Source organism: Lissotriton vulgaris, unplaced genomic scaffold (genome assembly GCF_964263255.1).
Source record: "Lissotriton vulgaris unplaced genomic scaffold, aLisVul1.2 SCAFFOLD_2278, whole genome shotgun sequence".
Classification (NCBI taxonomy): domain Eukaryota; kingdom Metazoa; phylum Chordata; class Amphibia; order Caudata; family Salamandridae; genus Lissotriton; species Lissotriton vulgaris.
The window spans coordinates 30,096-47,411 of NW_028241342.1; the positions used below are offsets into that span (position 1 = coordinate 30,096).

The 17,316-nt window shown below is 44.6% G+C and overlaps 1 pseudogene; it reads right to left on the reverse strand.

The window, feature by feature from the left end:
- Positions 1 to 470: 470 nt before the first annotated feature.
- Positions 471 to 17,316, reverse strand: part of LOC147671315 (protocadherin gamma-B1 pseudogene) — a 42,006-nt pseudogene continuing 25,160 nt past the window's right edge.

Consider the following 17,316-nt stretch of genomic DNA (forward strand, 5'->3'; position numbering starts at 1 on the left):
TTTATGGGGGAGGGGTCTAAAATCTGCAGATTATGCAGCAGATACATTATATGGCAAATGCTGCAAATATACAATGATGTGAAAATTGCTATGGCCGCACAATCGCAAAATTCCAGTGGCTCCGGTTATGGTTCACTAATTTCATCATCAATGACACCACTGCTGACATATTGAATGACACTATTGATTAATTTCTTAATGAGATCACACGCGACCATCTAAGATTGTTAGTAAGGCAACATGTATATATTATTTTATTGTCAAAAGCTATACAATGGGTTGACAAAATGTTAATCATTCGTAAGTTCTTTGCAGTACATTTGTTTTCAGTCAGTAAATATTATAGTTTTTATGAACTACTTTCAAGAGAAAACATACATTTGCCCCAAAAGTTAAAGTTATAAATCAAACAAAAATTTCAAATTAAGTTTAGTATTTACTAGTTGAATAGAACTGGAATTACAGCTTACCGTCTCCATTTGGTTGCTACTAAGGGGCCCAGCAGGAGTATCTTGTCCTATTCCAGAGTCATCAGCAGAAACAAGGAGATCAGTTGGGACTTCTTGGCATGGCTTAAGATGAGCATACTCCTTATTCTGAGAATTCAAAGCAACTTCATAAGAGTAAGGCAATTGCAAGGTCCCGTTTTGGTAGTTGGAAATAAACCTTTGGTCTAGGTAAGTGTGGTTGGCAGTGTACAGAGACTCAACAACTTTTTCATTTTGGGCATTTCGACATTTAATAATGATCAGAAATACCACTGTAAAAAGAAATAGGAAAGAAATCAAAGATAGCGCTATCACAAGATACACTTCCAATTCCGTTTGACTGTTTGAGTCAAGAGATTTGTTAACTAATGCTGGAAGTGCCTCCTGAAGGTTTTCTGTAAAGACTACATTCACTGTAACTGTGGCTGACAAAGGTGGCTGCCCACTGTCCTTCACTGCGATGATTAATTTCTGCTTCACTTGGTCTTTTTCCTGGAATACTCTCGATGTCCTGATTTCTCCAGTGTGGAGGCCTATTTTAAAAAGGGAGGAATCCGTTGCCTGGAGGTGGTAGGAGAGCCATGCATTATGTCCAGAATCTGCATCTACAGCCACCACCTTTGTGATCAGGGAACCCGGTTCAGATGAAGGCAGAACCATTTCAAACAAGGTGGAATCATCAGACTCTGGGGCTGGGTAGAGGATTTCCGGTTGGTTATCATTCTGATCCACAATAAAAACCCTCAGGGTGACATTACTACTGAGAGGAGGAGACCCTGAGTCCTGAGCTCTTACCTGGAACTGAAACTCCCTCAGTTGTTCATAGTCATAGGAGCGCTGGGCGTAGATCACACCAGTCTGCGAGTTAATTGAGACATAGGATAACACTGGTACGCCGTTAAATATGCTGTTTATTAAAGAATATGCAATTCGAGAGTTCAGGTTCAAATCGGGGTCAGTTGCCTTTGCTTTATACAAGAAGGCTCCTGATGGGTTATTCTCTGGAACATGCACAAGGTACGATGATCCTTGGAAAACAGGGGGGTTGTCATTGATATCCGATATTGTTAAATGAATAGTTTGTCTCGTGGACAATGGCGAGGTTCCTGCATCTGTAGCTACAACAGTGATATTGTAGTTTGAGACCACCTCCCTGTCCAGGGGTGCTGCTGTTAGGAGTTTGTAATAGTTACCAGAAGACGAGATCAACTGGAAATTAAGAGCATCCTCAACATAGCACGTGACCTCGCCATTTTTTCCAGAATCTCGATCATTGACATTTATTAGAGCTATCACCGTTCCAAGCGGAGAGTCTTCTGGAACAGAACTTGAAGCGGATGTTAGGGTTATCTCGGGGGCGTTGTCGTTTTCGTCAATAATTTGAACATTCACTGTGCAGTGAGCAAAGAGTCCGCCGCCATCTTTGGCTTCAACGACCATAGTATAACTCGGAGTCTCCTCAAAATCAACAAGCCCCTTAATTGTTATTTCTCCACTGGTTGGATCTATATTAAAAATACCACGAGCATTATTTGGGATGCTGCTGAAAGAGTATGTAATCCGTGCGTTTGAGCCTTCGTCGTCATCACTTGCTTCCAGACGAACCACGGTGGAGTTGTAAGGTGCCCCTTCTCTGAGGCTGACTTTGTAGCTCTTCTGGCTAAACTGAGGTACATTGTCATTGGCATCAGACACGCGGATATTAATGCGAGCCGTACTCGATCTGGTCGGAACACCCCCGTCATAGGCTGTCAGAATTAGATGATGGCTGCTCTCCTTTTCGCGATCCAGGGGTTTCTCCAAAACCAGTTCGGCGTGTTTATTTCCGTCGGTGTTTTCGTTTTCTTCCAGGATAAAATATACATTGCTGCTCAGTTCGTAGTTCTTCAGCGCGTTCGGTCCAAGATCGGGGTCCAGTGCATTTCCCAGCGCAAACCGTGCCCCCGGCAACGTGAACTCTGAAATTTCAAGAATGATGTTATTTGTAAGGAAACTCGGAGGGTTGTCATTAATGTCCTCGACATCGACTTTCACGTGGTACACATGCAGTGGGTTTTCCACAACTATCTCGAAGCTGATGACGCAGCGTGGAGCTCCTCCGCACATCGCCTCTCGGTCAATCCTGTCATTCACTCGCAAGTTCCCGTTTGCTAAATCCACAGAAAAGTACGGATTTTTGGAACCAAAAACTTCACGGAGCTTCCGAGCGGGCAGATCTTTCACAAGCAGCCCCATATCCTGAGCAATATTCCCAACAACCGCGCCAATCTTCATTTCCTCAGCGACAGAGTAGCTGATCTGTCCCTTGGCTGCGCCATAAAGGCAGCTCAACAACAACAACAGTACCTGCCGCCTGATGCCGTCTGCCGATGCTCTTGTGCCCGGCTCTCTTGCAGCAGTCATTTCTAGACGTGAACGGCGTTCAGTGTCTGGTCCTTTGTATGCAGCCTCGTCGTAAAGGTAGTCGAACTAAAAATAATGCCACGGAAAAGAACTCAAAACAATGCAGATGGATAATCCGCAGAAAAGTCACTCTTCTCCAGCTCTATACACTGAAAACCTCGCCCTGTGATGTCTTCTTGATTGTGAGGAAGACTGCCGTCAGATTGCAGAAGTATGTGATAGCTGCACAGCATTATTGCAGGGCAACACTGCCCTCTTGTGTCCTAATTTAAGACCAGGAACAAACTATAATTTCCCTGTCGAGTTTCTTTATGACCAACTTTAAATTCTTCCCATCCCTGGCTTTGATTAAACATTTCCTTTTGTAAACACCCAATAATGAATGATATAAGAGTATATATAATACATCGATTGTATATGCTGTGTTGTACACTTGTTTGAATTCTATAGGCAATTTAAAATAAACAAATAGATATAGAAACTGGCAAACGAAATGAATCGTTACAGGTGCAATATCACGCCATTAAAAATTAGAGGTGTCTTCGCCCCTTCTGAACGGGGCAAAAACATAGGCAAGAAACAATCTGCAACCAGACTATATAACCTGATGCACGGATCAAACACGTAAATGTAAAACAAAACGTGCTGATGGATGAACAGTTTGTGGTGACCACTCACAATACGTTGAGGTCTGAGCACCCCACAAATAAATGGCGTGGTTAGCAGTATGTTTGATGTCTAATCGTGGAATGTGCATCACCCCATGATGATCGAGACCAACAAGCATGTTCCCCATACGAAAAGCGTTACCTCTGATACGTAAAGCAACTCGATTTGCCCATTTATATTCCCGAGTAGGCAAGTGCCTGAGTTTGTGGGTGAAGGGAGGAACCCGTATAAATTGCACTGAAGATGAATTTGCCCCTTTAATGCTTAGGGTAAGGAAATGATTTCGGATATCTAGTTTTCAGGGAAATGCTTTTTTTTTCTGCATCCCAAGCCATCGTTGCAGTGCTGTAAAGGAGATGCTCTGAAATGCTGGATTAAATAGACCATTAGGATTATATTCAGCATATACTGGTTAACACGTGTATTTTAAAAATCTTACATAACAGTTGGTAGGGGTAGTAAACTACATTTAAGTGCCTTAGAATATAGTCTTTCATTCAGTCACATATATCATTTTGTAGGGTCGAGCATGGGAGAGCATGTGCTAGCGCATGCATCTCGCTTGCAAGACACTATTGTACAGGGTCAGATTGGAACAAAATTAGGCCTGGGCACCGAAGGAAAAAGTGGCCCACATTTGTGAATAATGATGTTTCATGAACCGTTACTTAGTATCGGGAGTAATCGGTGATAAATTAAGCATTCTAAATTTGTGGAGTAAGTAGCACTGGCCAAGACTAGACGAACAACTAGATACACCATTATTGCACTGCAACTCACCTACAGGTCTCCTCACCTGATCTTCAGGCCTATACATTTATGTGCTTTGGGTGCCTAAATGTGTTAGTCACCCATTGGTCCCCTAGTTTGTATTCCCCAGCCCCCAAATATACCTGAATATCCTGTATTATGTCAGGCCATGAGTCAGAGAACAATGTGCATCCTATGTGTCTGGAGGCTTCTGTTCACCCTCAAGAACCAGAGGTCTTCCTCCTTTGGTTGTCACTCAGGAGTCCCTATCCAAACATCTCTTTGTGGACTACATACAACTTGTACTTGATATCTTTTGTATGTTAAGTAGAAAATTGATACGAATCTGGAAAAGCTGCAAGAATTCACTCAAAATGCCTTTCAATCTCTCTGTCTCTATATCCCTTTCTCACTTTCTGTGCTGTGCTCTCTCGTCCTCCATATCATTTTCTGCCCCTCCTAGTCCTTTCATTTTCTCTCATACTCTACTTCTTTTCCTCTCTTGGTGTCTCTCATTCTACCTATGTTCTTCGGTCTCTCACATTTCACTGGTATCTTTTCCTATATTTCTCTCTGTCCACAAATCCCCCTCTCTCTCCCACTCTTTTTCATCTGTGGGCTGTTTCTTCAGTTATTTGTATATCTCTTGTGCCTTACTTCCCTTAGTCATTTTGTATCTCTTCTTTACATACATATACATTTCATGTATATGTATTGCAAAAATTCCCTTTTTCTCCTGTCTTCTCTCTTGTCAGTCTCTTTCACAACCATCTGTCCCTTGAATTTATGTGTATAATACCTAAAGTTATATTATTATATGCCCCCTTTATTGCCTTGTTGCGTACTACTAGAACGTCCTCTTGGGCCTGAAGGCAGGGTTTAAACCAAAGGAGAACCCACAGGTGGAATTTCCTTTACCATTCCATCCATTGGATTAAGGAAATGTCTATGGTGGATTTTAATCTACATTGAGCAATAACTCCTGGAATGATAGCAACCTCTAAACTAAGCCCTAGACTGAGGGAGAGACTTAGGGTAGTGCATGTGAGGTAGTAAGCATCTTTCTTTTTTCATAGACCACAAAATGTTTCACACCCTCTACTGCATTCTGCTCCTCTCCTTCATTTCCTTTGTCATTCACTTTTATTTTTGGAGTTGTATAAAAAGCAAGCTCTACCCAATGGTATTAGAGCACTTTACATGGACACTAGAATCAGAGGATGTTGAGTCAACCCTGAGACTCAAACCTAGTTCCCAACTGATCAGCTCTGGCTGTTATGCCACATCCTGTAATAATTTCCTGTCTCCCTCTTCTCCACTTTCTCTTTCCAGCTTTCTCTCTATCTTTAACAACGTCACTCCAATGTATTCCATCATTTCTCCCTAATCTCTTCCCCATCCTCCCTTCATGTGTCTGCCTCTCTAGCGCACTTATATTACCTCCTCTACTTTTCCTTTCTTCCTCACTTGATTTCTTTTTCCTCTTCACATATTTTTGTCATTCTTCTCCTCTCAGCTGTCTCACTGCTCCTTTTGTCTATCTCCACAATGCTCTCCCCGCTCAATCCATGTTGTTACCGACCTCTCATGCCTATTTTCCCTTCTCTTTGTCATTGTCGCCCAAAATTAACGCCCCCTCATAGTTATGTAATCTGTCTCCCTGTACAGCCCCTCTCACCCCACCCCCAGGTAATATTATGGCTAGCTGTGATGCTGAAATAGAGCACAGCCACACCCAGTGGCCTCTCTGTCATGCTGAGAGACTGGGACAGAAGGAGACCCACCACACACAGGCTCTGCTCAGTTAGGCTCATTGTCCTACTGCTTAAGACAATGAGCAGGACATTATCTGCACTTAGTTGAAATGGGCTCCGATTTTCTCTCTAAGGCTGCAGCAGCCCGCAGGAAGGCACATGTGATGGTATCTCCATGTGATAAACCGGCCTACCAGCTGGCCTTGATCTCAGACCCCTCGGGCAATGCCCGATTGCCCGCTCTGCCAATCCGATGCTGCTATTGTATACAAAAAGTGCCTGGAGCTAACCATTTGTTGGCATCCCTGTCATTCTTTACAGTTTCCATAATTGTCCAATGCAGGCCAAACGTCACTTGCGATCATTTCTGTGGAGCATGGACCAAGCACTGTTTAATTCATCTTAATCGGTGCCCCTTCACTGCTCCCACCTTTATCAAGGTACTATTTAACCTCCCTCTTTCCCATGTTGCTCTGACTTCAAGACATATCGTACTGTACAGCTGCGTGTGCTGCTATTCAACATGTTTAAATAACATTGATAATGCTTCAATGAAATGACCTGGCAACCCTATGGACACCCACCCAAGAGACGAGCACAGTTGGTTGACTTCGGTCAGTCTCTTGCGCTTCCACCAGCAAAGCGGGTTTGCGATTTTTCACGGAGATATTTTCTTTCCCCAAGTGAATTACTTTGCCAATCATTTACTTTTACAAGTTGGAGTCGAGAGACCCCAGCGCGCCGATAAACTTATTGGGAACATTTTGACGCTCCTGGTTGTTGTTGCCAAGTCACTTCTGTTTTTGGGAGAATCAGTTTGTTTTCAGAATTGTATGCTTTCTCTCTTGCAGCTAAAATATTTCCAAGCTAGCAAAATCTTAGTTATGTGAAGCATTTTTGCCGATATTTAAACCTTGTTTGGAGCACTCACTGCTGTACAATTTCAACGCGCTTTATCACTAAGTATATTTTCTCTTTATTAGTTGCTCATAACTCACTTTAAATGTTTAACGTGAATCAGATACAGCCTCCTAATATTGACGGTCAAAAGGGCACTGAATAGAAGGCTGCCTCTTCATCAGTGTTGCAGTTCAGACACCTTTGAAAGAAGGTCGTGAAAACAGTGTCCAGGGTACGGTGGGCATACTGACGGGTATAGAGGAGCCAATTCACAATAAGGAAGACCGGTATCCCCTCACAATTTACACATCAGTCTCCTTGCTAGCCGTTGTGGAGAATAAAACAACTTTGCCAGCCTCTCCTACAAAACTGGAGTTTTTAGGGTAGCAAATGCTATTTTGGGGTAAGGTGCAAATTCGACTCCTAAATAAATGGCCTCAGAATGTCGGGCTCACATGTGGGTACTAAGAATCATAAGTGTGCTGTCTCTTCCTGAAATCATTATTTCCTTTGCAGTTTCCTAATGTTCCGCCTGTTCAATCAATCAATCAATCAAAATCAATTAGGAGAGTTCAAGCGTGCTACTCACGCGAGATGGTCTCAAAGCGCTGGGGGGGTGGGGAGGGGGAGGTGGAAGCAGCTACAGGTCAGCCGAAGAGCCAGGTCTTGAGGCTGAAGGTTCTTCTACTAATATTTCATTGCGTAACTCAAGAGTTTCATGCAAAACATCACATGAACTATTGGTGGAGGAGTGCCATGACAAACAAACTAGCAAAATAAACAGTGTATATTATGTCCATTACTTTTCGTTGTATGGAATAAAATGCACTCTGCTTTTTCACTCGAAGAAAAGTATGGAGTTTTCCTTTGCTGCCTGATGCTGTGAGTGCTCTAATGGTCATTGGAAAGAGGTCCTTACCTGGTTTTGTCCTCGCAGTGGAGTGGCGAGCAGGAACATTATTGAATGTGTATATATATATATATATATATATATATATATATATATATATATATATATATATATATATATATATATATATATATATATACAAATACATAAATATTGTTGTCGCGAAACACACTACTGCATAATTAATGGTTTGAAGGATTTTTTAAGGGGGGTCAGGCAGCAGGTGGAGCATGAAACAGTTTGACATCATGAAGTGAGAACTATTTTGTCCCCCCAAAAAAATGCTCTACATTTAAAAAAAGAAAAAGCACATATTGTTATGAAAGCTCCAATTATAATTCAAGTTTTACTATAATGTTTCAAATTAGCATATATACACAATGTGAAGAAATGCATGTTTTAACTGTCAGTCAGAGGCTAGGAGGTTATTTTTTTGTTTAAAGATTTTAAATCCAGTGAATCTTGTTTTTTTATCTACTCTGCAGCATGCTTGGATGTTGATGCACTTAAATATATGAAATTTATCTTGTTAAGCATATTGTGCTGGTGGATCTTGTGGAGAGAGCTTCAGCACGTAGACAGTAAACTGTAAGAAAAAATCTCAACGATACAAGGGGAGCCGCATCGCTGTTTGCTTTTGGGGGAGGACGCTGGTACCGGACTTCAAGTCCCAGGTGTCGCAAGAAGAGAACTCGCACCTGACCCTGATTGACGCGCCTACATAGCGCCTCGCCGATCCCGAGACGCGTGCGGGTGGGCGCCGTTTGAGTTCGTTCGAGAACGGCTGAGGACGAGACAAGGGCCCCCCTATTATTTACACCTTAAGGTTAGTGTACGATCCATATCCTGCCATTTGCTGTAGATCACCTAATCACTAGCCATTATTAAGCATTTAAAGGAGTAGTTGTTTTTAAGCTTCTTCGGAAATGACCACTCCTATGGCTGGGAAGGGCAGGAAATCCATTAACGGTGGGTCAATAGTGGGCACTTTGGACCAGTTTCTTACGAGAGCATCTTCTGTTCTGGCCCACGAAATAGAGCTGACAGAAGGAAGATTATCACTTGACCCTGTCTTTAACAAACGGTCATCTATGGGAAGATTGGCTCAGGCACCTTCGCCAACCCCCCAACAAAATATTGATCTCACAAGGTCAGATGGCAATGGCGAGCGTGAGGGGAACCAACCATTGCAAATTGCTGGAGGTTTGCCTTGTAACCCAGTAAGTGGAGATGCTATGCATGGTACCAGAAATGCCCCAACCTTCACAATGTACATTCTGGATTGCCGACATTAAGTAAATGTCAAATGTAAATGTCAAGGTATTTGTAGAGCGCACTGCCACCAAGCGGTTTTCTGGCGCTATTACTCATACCGCTGTGGAACCCTTCCTGGCTTTCCCTGAGAAGTTTCCACTCCTGGGCACCCCCAGTGTGAAGCCAGGCATCCTGGCGCTGTTGGGGCCGGTGTGGAGGTTAAGCAAGCTATTGCCCAGAGTTGCAGCATGGGGCCCATGATGATTAGAATGGGCACAGAGGCGAGAATTGTTAGGTCCGAGGAAATTGAGCCCAAGACCCGCCAAGGAGGGAATTGAACCCTGGTCCCGGGCCAGAACACTGCATCAGGGTCTGCCGCTCTAACCATTGAGCCACACTCCTCCTCAAAACAAGATCTGCGTGTAGTTTCAATCTGGGGACATCTGACCCGGCGGTAGGTTTAATTTCTAAAAGGAAGCATGGGGGGCCCCCCTGAAAGGAAGAAAAGCTAAAATCCAGAAACCGGATAAAGTAGGGGAAAGCACAATGCCAACAACTCCGCATAGTCCTGCTACATGCCGGCCCATCACGGAGGAGTCTACATCGATATTGAGCCCTGGTGCTGTGCTCCCTGCTGAGTTGGGATTGGACTTTTGGACCAAACTGGAACACATTTTTAAAAAGACATGTCTCCCCATTTATGACAGACTTAACTTGATAGAAAATAGACTTGCATGTCTTGAACTATTGTTTGCTTCGGCTCAGGCACTGGGTGGAAACCGGGATAAAGGGGCATTAGAAAAGCAAAAGAGATTGCCTAAGCAAACTAATGAATCTGACTTTCCCTCTGCCCCATTGCCTACAAATAATACAGTTGATATCAGTGCTCCAGTTGTAATAACACTTAATCTTTCTTCATCTCATCCTAGTGATATTGCAGCAACTAATCACATTGTGTTGAGTGGCAGGGCGGAGATAGGGGAAAGGAGCAGGACTGTAACTCAACAACTTCAAGTGAACAATAACATTCTTCATGTACCCTCAACAAAAGGGTTACTGTGTATAGATCTTCCCCCGGAATCCGTGCCGCATGTGGTGGTTCTTGCGGGGGTTCCACCTTTGAGCCAGGGTAAGAGGGAGGAGTATATGGAGCTTAAGAACAAATGTATCCGTTGGCTCAATTACAACGGGCCTTTTCCCATCATGGTATCTGCTGAAATTTTGTTCGCTAGGCGCCTGGATTGGATTGGGCCACATAAAAAGTCTATCGAGGGGACTGTGTAATAATTAATTTTAGGGACAGAAGGGTTGCTGAGCACATCTGCGAATGGGTCCCGGGATGCTCAGCTACACTGATTCAAACCCTATCTCTGACACATTTCGATCCCCCTACACTTATTGTCCCCAGAAATATGACACTAGACGGAGGGAGACAGAATTGGAGTAACTTAGGGGGAATTAGGTTGACCAATAGATACGATGTTTTGTCCGGTTTGGAAGATTGTGATTGACGACTACCTAAACACAGCCTGAGGACAAACGGAGTAGTGCCAAGGTATGGCAAGGTAGCAAGGAGGATGAATCGATTTGTTGGTAAGGCTAATATCGAGAATGCGGCATCAGATTCCCAGGTTAACAGAATCCAAGTTAATGTAGAGTGATCAGATCCGGATTCATGGGGTTGTGAGTTACAACAGATTCAATTGCTGGGAGAAATAAACCCAATCTTCGCCCTAGAGCCAAGTAATGAAAATAGACGGCCTTACTCATCTTGTTGGACTGATAATGTAGATGGCTTGCCCCATAATAATTGTTTTACATCAATGTTATCCTGGAATATAGCGGGTTTGGGATCCAAACTAGTTTCGCCCGACTGGTCTGATTTTATTGAAAAATACGACATTTGTCTCTTCCAGGAGACTTGGTTGGTGGATCCTGCTTTTCGGCTGGGCTATCTCAATGTCCAGGTCCCAGCTGTTAAAAAGTATAAAGGTCGCCCGATTGGAGGACTAGTAATTTGGGTTAGGCAGGCTCTGAGCTGCAAAGTTAAAAAACTCCTTGTATCCAACAACGATATCCTAGCAGTGAGACTTAGTTTACCATCAGGCCAATACATAGACATTTATAACATTTATGCAAGAGGACAACCAGGGGGGCACAAATAGGAGGTAATCTCAGCCTTAGACGACGACATGCCTAATAATACATTGCCACTTGTAGCGGGGGACTTCAACACAACTTTTGACCCATTAGAGCAAGAAGATCAGTGCCCCACAGAGGAGGAAGATACGAGGTGGGGTATTCCCCATCTTGAGATGCCACCTATAAAAAAATTGACAGAGGTGGCAATTCAATTGAAGGGGTTATGTATGGGGAAGCGACTGAGGGCTGCTAACAGCGGAACGCCATCTGACAGGCAGGGTGCCAGAACATATGATAATGGCCTTAGGTCTAGTCGTTTAGATTATCTGCTAGTTCATATAGAATTGTGACACTGTCTCAAGGATATGGCTGCAATGGGACGTGTAGAAAGTGATCACAAACCCCTTACTATTTAATTTGTACATGGGTAAGGTGGTACTAGCAAAACATGGTGCAATAGCACCAGACCCTATCTTAACCAATGATATGCGCCACGTCATATGGAGCAAAGTTATTGAACACCCTGAAACCCTGGTTAGCATAAACAAAGATGTAAATAATGTATTAGCAGAGTTGGCGCCCTGTACTACTAATTCAGACTTCCATTCTCTTATGATTGACACTCATATTAAACTTTTTGCTCGATTAAAAAAACATTTTTGTATGTCGGACTCAGGCAAGAGCAAAAAGAATAAGAAACTCGAAGGCTGGTATAACAAGGCATGTCGGCAAGCACAGGCTAAGCTGGCCTTAGCACTAAGAGAGAGGGACTTAAGTAACGTAAGAGAGGCACGGGACTGTTATAGGAAAACACAGAGGAGGCAAAAAAGCTAATGGATGAGTGTAAATGGCAGGAATTAAAACAAGCATGCAAGGCAAAGAACCCAAAACTGTTCTGGGATACATTTAAATGGGATAGGGGAGGATGTCCAGATCGTCCCCAGAATAATGTAGCTCAACATCTGTGGATTGACTACTTTAAGTCACAGTACGCGAGATGTGGTAGTGAAGGGAATAATGGAATATATCCACTTACATTTTATGAAGGGGTGGTCTTTACACTTGAAGAGGTTGATTAGGAGCTAGACGCAGTAATAGAGGAAAGAGCTCCGGGTATGGACTGCATTCCAGCCAATGTTTTTCAAAATGATAAGCAAACCTGGCGTTTGTATATTGCTCATCTGGCTAATGCAATCGCACACGGAGCTGCTGTCCCCTCCTCATGGAAGGGGGCAGAAATTATTCCTACGGGTCCACTCAGTCTTTCATCCATCTGAGGTCGATAAAATGAGTACCATTGAGTTGGGTAACAATAAACATCTGTTATTCAGCGCCAAGAGACCAATCCGTGAACGTGCGCTTTACAAATGTACTTGTTATGTTATGTTATGTGTATAAACAGGGAGACAAGTCGGTCGCAGGTAAGCATGGGCGAATTTTGCGGATCTCGCGTTCGCGAATTTTGCGGATTTGCGGATTCGCAATCCGCAAAATCCGCGAATTCCCGCGAATTTGCGGATTTTTTTTTTTTTGTGTTCGCCCGTGTTTCTGCCAGTTCGCGAGGGTTTTTACAATTTCGCAATTTGCGAACTTACCTGTCGGGTCGCAAGTTTTGCGAACTTGTTGTTTCTACATGTCCAGCCTATTTGGGACACTCTTCTTCATCACTGCCACTCTCTGTCACCACTGCCACTCTCTGACTACTCATGCCACCCTCTGGCCCACCCATGCCACCCTCTGTTTCATCACCACACCCTCTGGTTGTCCAGTGTACATTATTTTCGGCAAAGCAAAGCACACCTTCCCTGCCTCAAGTGACCTGAATTAATTTGGGGCTGATTAATGTGTCACAGAATATTTTTTTAGCTGGCACCTGCTTCCTTAGTGCGCCCTGATTAGTGATCTTTTGCACTTGCTAAGTGCTTTCATTGTTGCAAAATTAGTTACAACACCTGCCCTGCCCCAACTGACAATAATGAATTAGGGGCTAATTAATGTGTCACTGAAAGAATTTAAAGTTCCAGCCTGGCACCTGCTTGTCTGCTCCTTTAGCTGTAAATCAGGACCTTTGTGGCATACAGTTAAGGTCAGAGCAGGGTCACACAATAGTTGCAAGCAGGCAACCGAATTCTGGAGGGCCCCCTCAGGAAGCACTACAAAGAATCGTTACAAATCATGAGGTTGACCTTTTGCACCTGCTCATTGCTTTTGCTTTTGCTGAAATCGTTTTTCGTTTTTTTTCGCGCTATTCGCGGGGCGCGGCGTCGTGCGAAACCGACCGCGGAAGCCGCCAATTCGTGCGAATGAGCATTTTATTTTTTTGCGGCTTGTTGTTTCGCGAGTTTTTTTGCAGTATTCGCGAGCCGCTTGCAGCGCAACACGCAAATTTACCCCAAGGTCGAGTACGGGCGCGGCCATTTTGTTTGCGTGACGTATTTCCGTTTCCGCCCGCTATGTATAATCTCGCGCAGTAAGCGCATTGCGAGTAGAGGGTCGCACGAGATCGCGCGGGAAATCTAGAGGTTCGCACGAGATCACGAGGAAAATCTCGCGCGAACTTACTTTTGCGCTCGTGAACGGGCGCCGGCCATCTTGTTTTTCATTCATTTCCTGTGTCTGGGCATGGTGTTTAATCCTCTTGGTATCTTTGCCATCCTTTGCTTGTTTTCAGTTTTTTTTTTACGATTTTGCTTCTTATCTATCCCTCTCTTTTCCTAGCTGTATATTTTTGTCTTTTCTGCTATTTTTCTTTACTTTTAAACTACTTTTTTAAACTCTTTTCTTTTCTTCTTCCCTATCCTATTCTTTCTTAATTTTCTACTTCTTCCTACCTTACCTGCCCAGACCATGGTCAAGCCAGGCGCCGTGAAGCTGCCCAGGCACTTGAGGGCCGCAGCGGCGGCGGGGAGTAGTGCTGGACCCAGTGGCAGGACAGCATGCGGGAGATTGAGGGGGGAGCAGGTGACGCGACGGGAGATCTTCAGCCCGGAGGAAGTGGGCGCGCTGGTCTACTTCGTCCAGCGCCGCCTGCCCAGGACCATCGCGGGAGGCGGCAGGATCGCGGCCGGCGGGTACAACATGCGGGAGCGCCGGAAGCGGTGGGAGAAGGTGTGCTGGGCCATATCCCACCTCTACGGGGTCCAGCGCACCTACAGCCAGGTCACCCATCGCTGGACGGACCTCCTGGACCGCGAGCGCGACCTGCTGGACCAGCTCGGCTTGGAGATCCCCGGGCTTGGTGAGTAGTAGTAGCCATTTAATCACTCACTACTATGATGTTTTCTCCTGCTCTGTGTTGTTGTATTGCAAATATTTGTTTTTTACATGGAGCAAGCCAATAATGCCGCTGATGACGATTACATTGTAGTTAAATTATATTTCAAAATCTTCTGTGCATTTCAGGTGCACTGCTCTCCTTCTCAGTGGCGTTGCTACTATGCTTATTTGTTTTCTATTTCGTGGTCTCATTGGCCTGAGTAACTATTATGTATGAGTGTACTTTACAGAACTGCGTAATGCTAGACACTAGGGGGCAGATTACATTTACAAGCCCCTTGCGCCACGTTTACGTTGCCTTGCGTGACGCAACAGCGGCGTAAACGTGCCGCATCCCTGCGAGTCATTTACAGCATGACGCATCTAGGGAGATGCGTCATGTTATAAAGCCATGGGCCTGCACCACAATGGGTGCGTTCCTAGTACGCAGGGTGGGCGCCGCGGTCCAGCGGCTGTGCGCCTCGCAAAATTGCCTGCGTGAAATGTACAAGATTTAACGCAGGCACTTCTGCGACGCTGCTACGTCAATTCAATTCCTTATGTCTGCTCGAAGCAGGCGAAAGGACTGACACAGCATGTTAAGTATTGGGTGGCCCTGAGCATTACTGGAGTTGCATTGCGTTGGCGACGTGACTCCAGCGATGCGCCGCTCTTACGTGACGAGATGCCTCACGCAAGTGCCTACCCTTGCGCCAGGGCGCGCCGCATTGTAAATGAGGCACATCTGCCGTGTCGCAAGGGTAGTTTTGCGTGACGCATTTGATCTGGCGCATCTCTGGAGATGCGCCAGAACGCGTAAGTAAGTATGCCCCTAAGGGGCAGAATTGCAATTACCGTCGCATCCCTGCAAAGTAGCAGGGATGCGCCATTAATTGTGCGGCCCGCTACCACCACCAAACATGGTGCGCCGTATTTGCAATGCGGCGCACCATGGGCCCAAAACGTCACCGAAGCTTTACTGCTGGAGTTGCGTCGCAACGATGGCGCAGCTCCATCAATGCTCTGGGGTACCCTATCTCCCCAATGCTGGGTCAAGCCATACGTCTGCTTCAAGCAGGTGCAGGGTTTGTGTGACGCATCATTGTCCTAAAGGTGACTGATTGATATTTTGTAGATTTCCCTCAGCCACTATTAGGATGTGTTCCAGCGCAGGAATGCCCTCCCTTGCGCCGGAACGCCCCCTGATGGCGCAGGGCTTTATAACGGGATGCATCTCCCAAATGCGTCACGTTGTTATAATATTATACGCCGCACCATGGCGCCCTTTTTTGTTTAGCTGCTGCGTCACAAAAGTCACGCAAGAACGGCGCAAAAGAGCCGCAAGGGCTTAAATCTGCCCCTTCCTTTGTAACCCTGACAATAAGAAAAATAGTGGCGGTGGATTGATAGTTTGACTATTTAAATGACTGGTAATGTAGCAGGCAACTGTTAGTGTTGTCACTGATCTGACTGAAATCACAATGGAGTTTGTCTGTCACTTTGCGTCTTGCCTGCGGACTGCTGCCTGCCAGTCCTAGGTGAACGTTTCAGTACTTTGTTTAGTGAGTTACGTGACTTTCGAAGTCACAGGTCCGCAAATAAATGAAAAGTAACCATAATCAATATAATTTCGCAGAAATATTTTGTTATTGTTCTTTTGAAATGTTTGATTTGGTTGACATTGACAAGCAACAATCATCCATGTTTTCTGTTCTTTCTTTCATGTTGTACGTCAGCTCCCCCCAGGGGCGAGAGGAGGACACAGGAGCAGCAGGCGGCGGATGCTGTTCAACAGGGCCAGGATCGGGCAGGCGAGGGCTCCTCTGCTGGCCCCAGTAAGTTTTCATTTTAGACTAGTACCTATTTTTCCTAGCGTTCCTCATTTGACTTTTTTCAAAATTGTCTTTGCTCTTCTTGTAGACTGTATCTAAATTCTTATCCTGCCTCTACTATGACTCCCTGTGGTATTACTAGATTATTCTTATTAGTCTGTCTGTGTAGCTAACTAAGATTGCACGGTTGGCGAAACTCCCATGATTCTAGTCAGCAATAGCTCTATCAACTTAGTGCAGTCCTCTGGGATTGTCCATAATGTCTTTGGAAGTGTTCTATCTGGACTCATGCTTGCAAAAATTGCAAAACCTTTCACTCAGTCACTCTAGTCTGGACCAAAAAACACAGATTGTATTTAAGTTTAAAAGCTTTATTAAAAGTAAACACATTTATTAAAATGAAGTCATAATAAAACTAAACGTTTAACTGATAATGGAAAAGTGGTTAGTGCTGACGATTAATTGAAGACATTTCTTGTGGTCGAGCCGAGCTCTCACCTGGTTTCAACTTGATCTTGTTGTTAGAAGTCCATCTTCTGTCTGTGTGGAGAAAAATGGTGCGTGTTAAAAAAACAGCCTTCATCACTTGTGCCAAAAAGTGCAGCTAGACAACCTTCCCTGGAAAAAGGGACATTTTTTTTAACTTTAACGTAGACAGTCACAAATTACATTGTTTTCACATGTCTTCATTCCTAGACCAAATACTAGTGACTAGTGAGTGCTTTATTCTAACATTCTTAAATGTACTTTGTAGGTGGAACATCTGGTGGCGGGGCCAGTGTGGAGGTGGTGGTGCTCGACACGGAGGCGGAGGGCGATTCTTCAGGGGAGGAGGCGGCGGCGGCAGCTGTGAGAGTTGAGACGGTGGTGATGGCGGCCAGAGGTAAGCTCTTATATATTCCTTACTTATTGAGATTGAAGACTAGCTGGGAAGGCAAGAATATGAGATGCATGGCTGG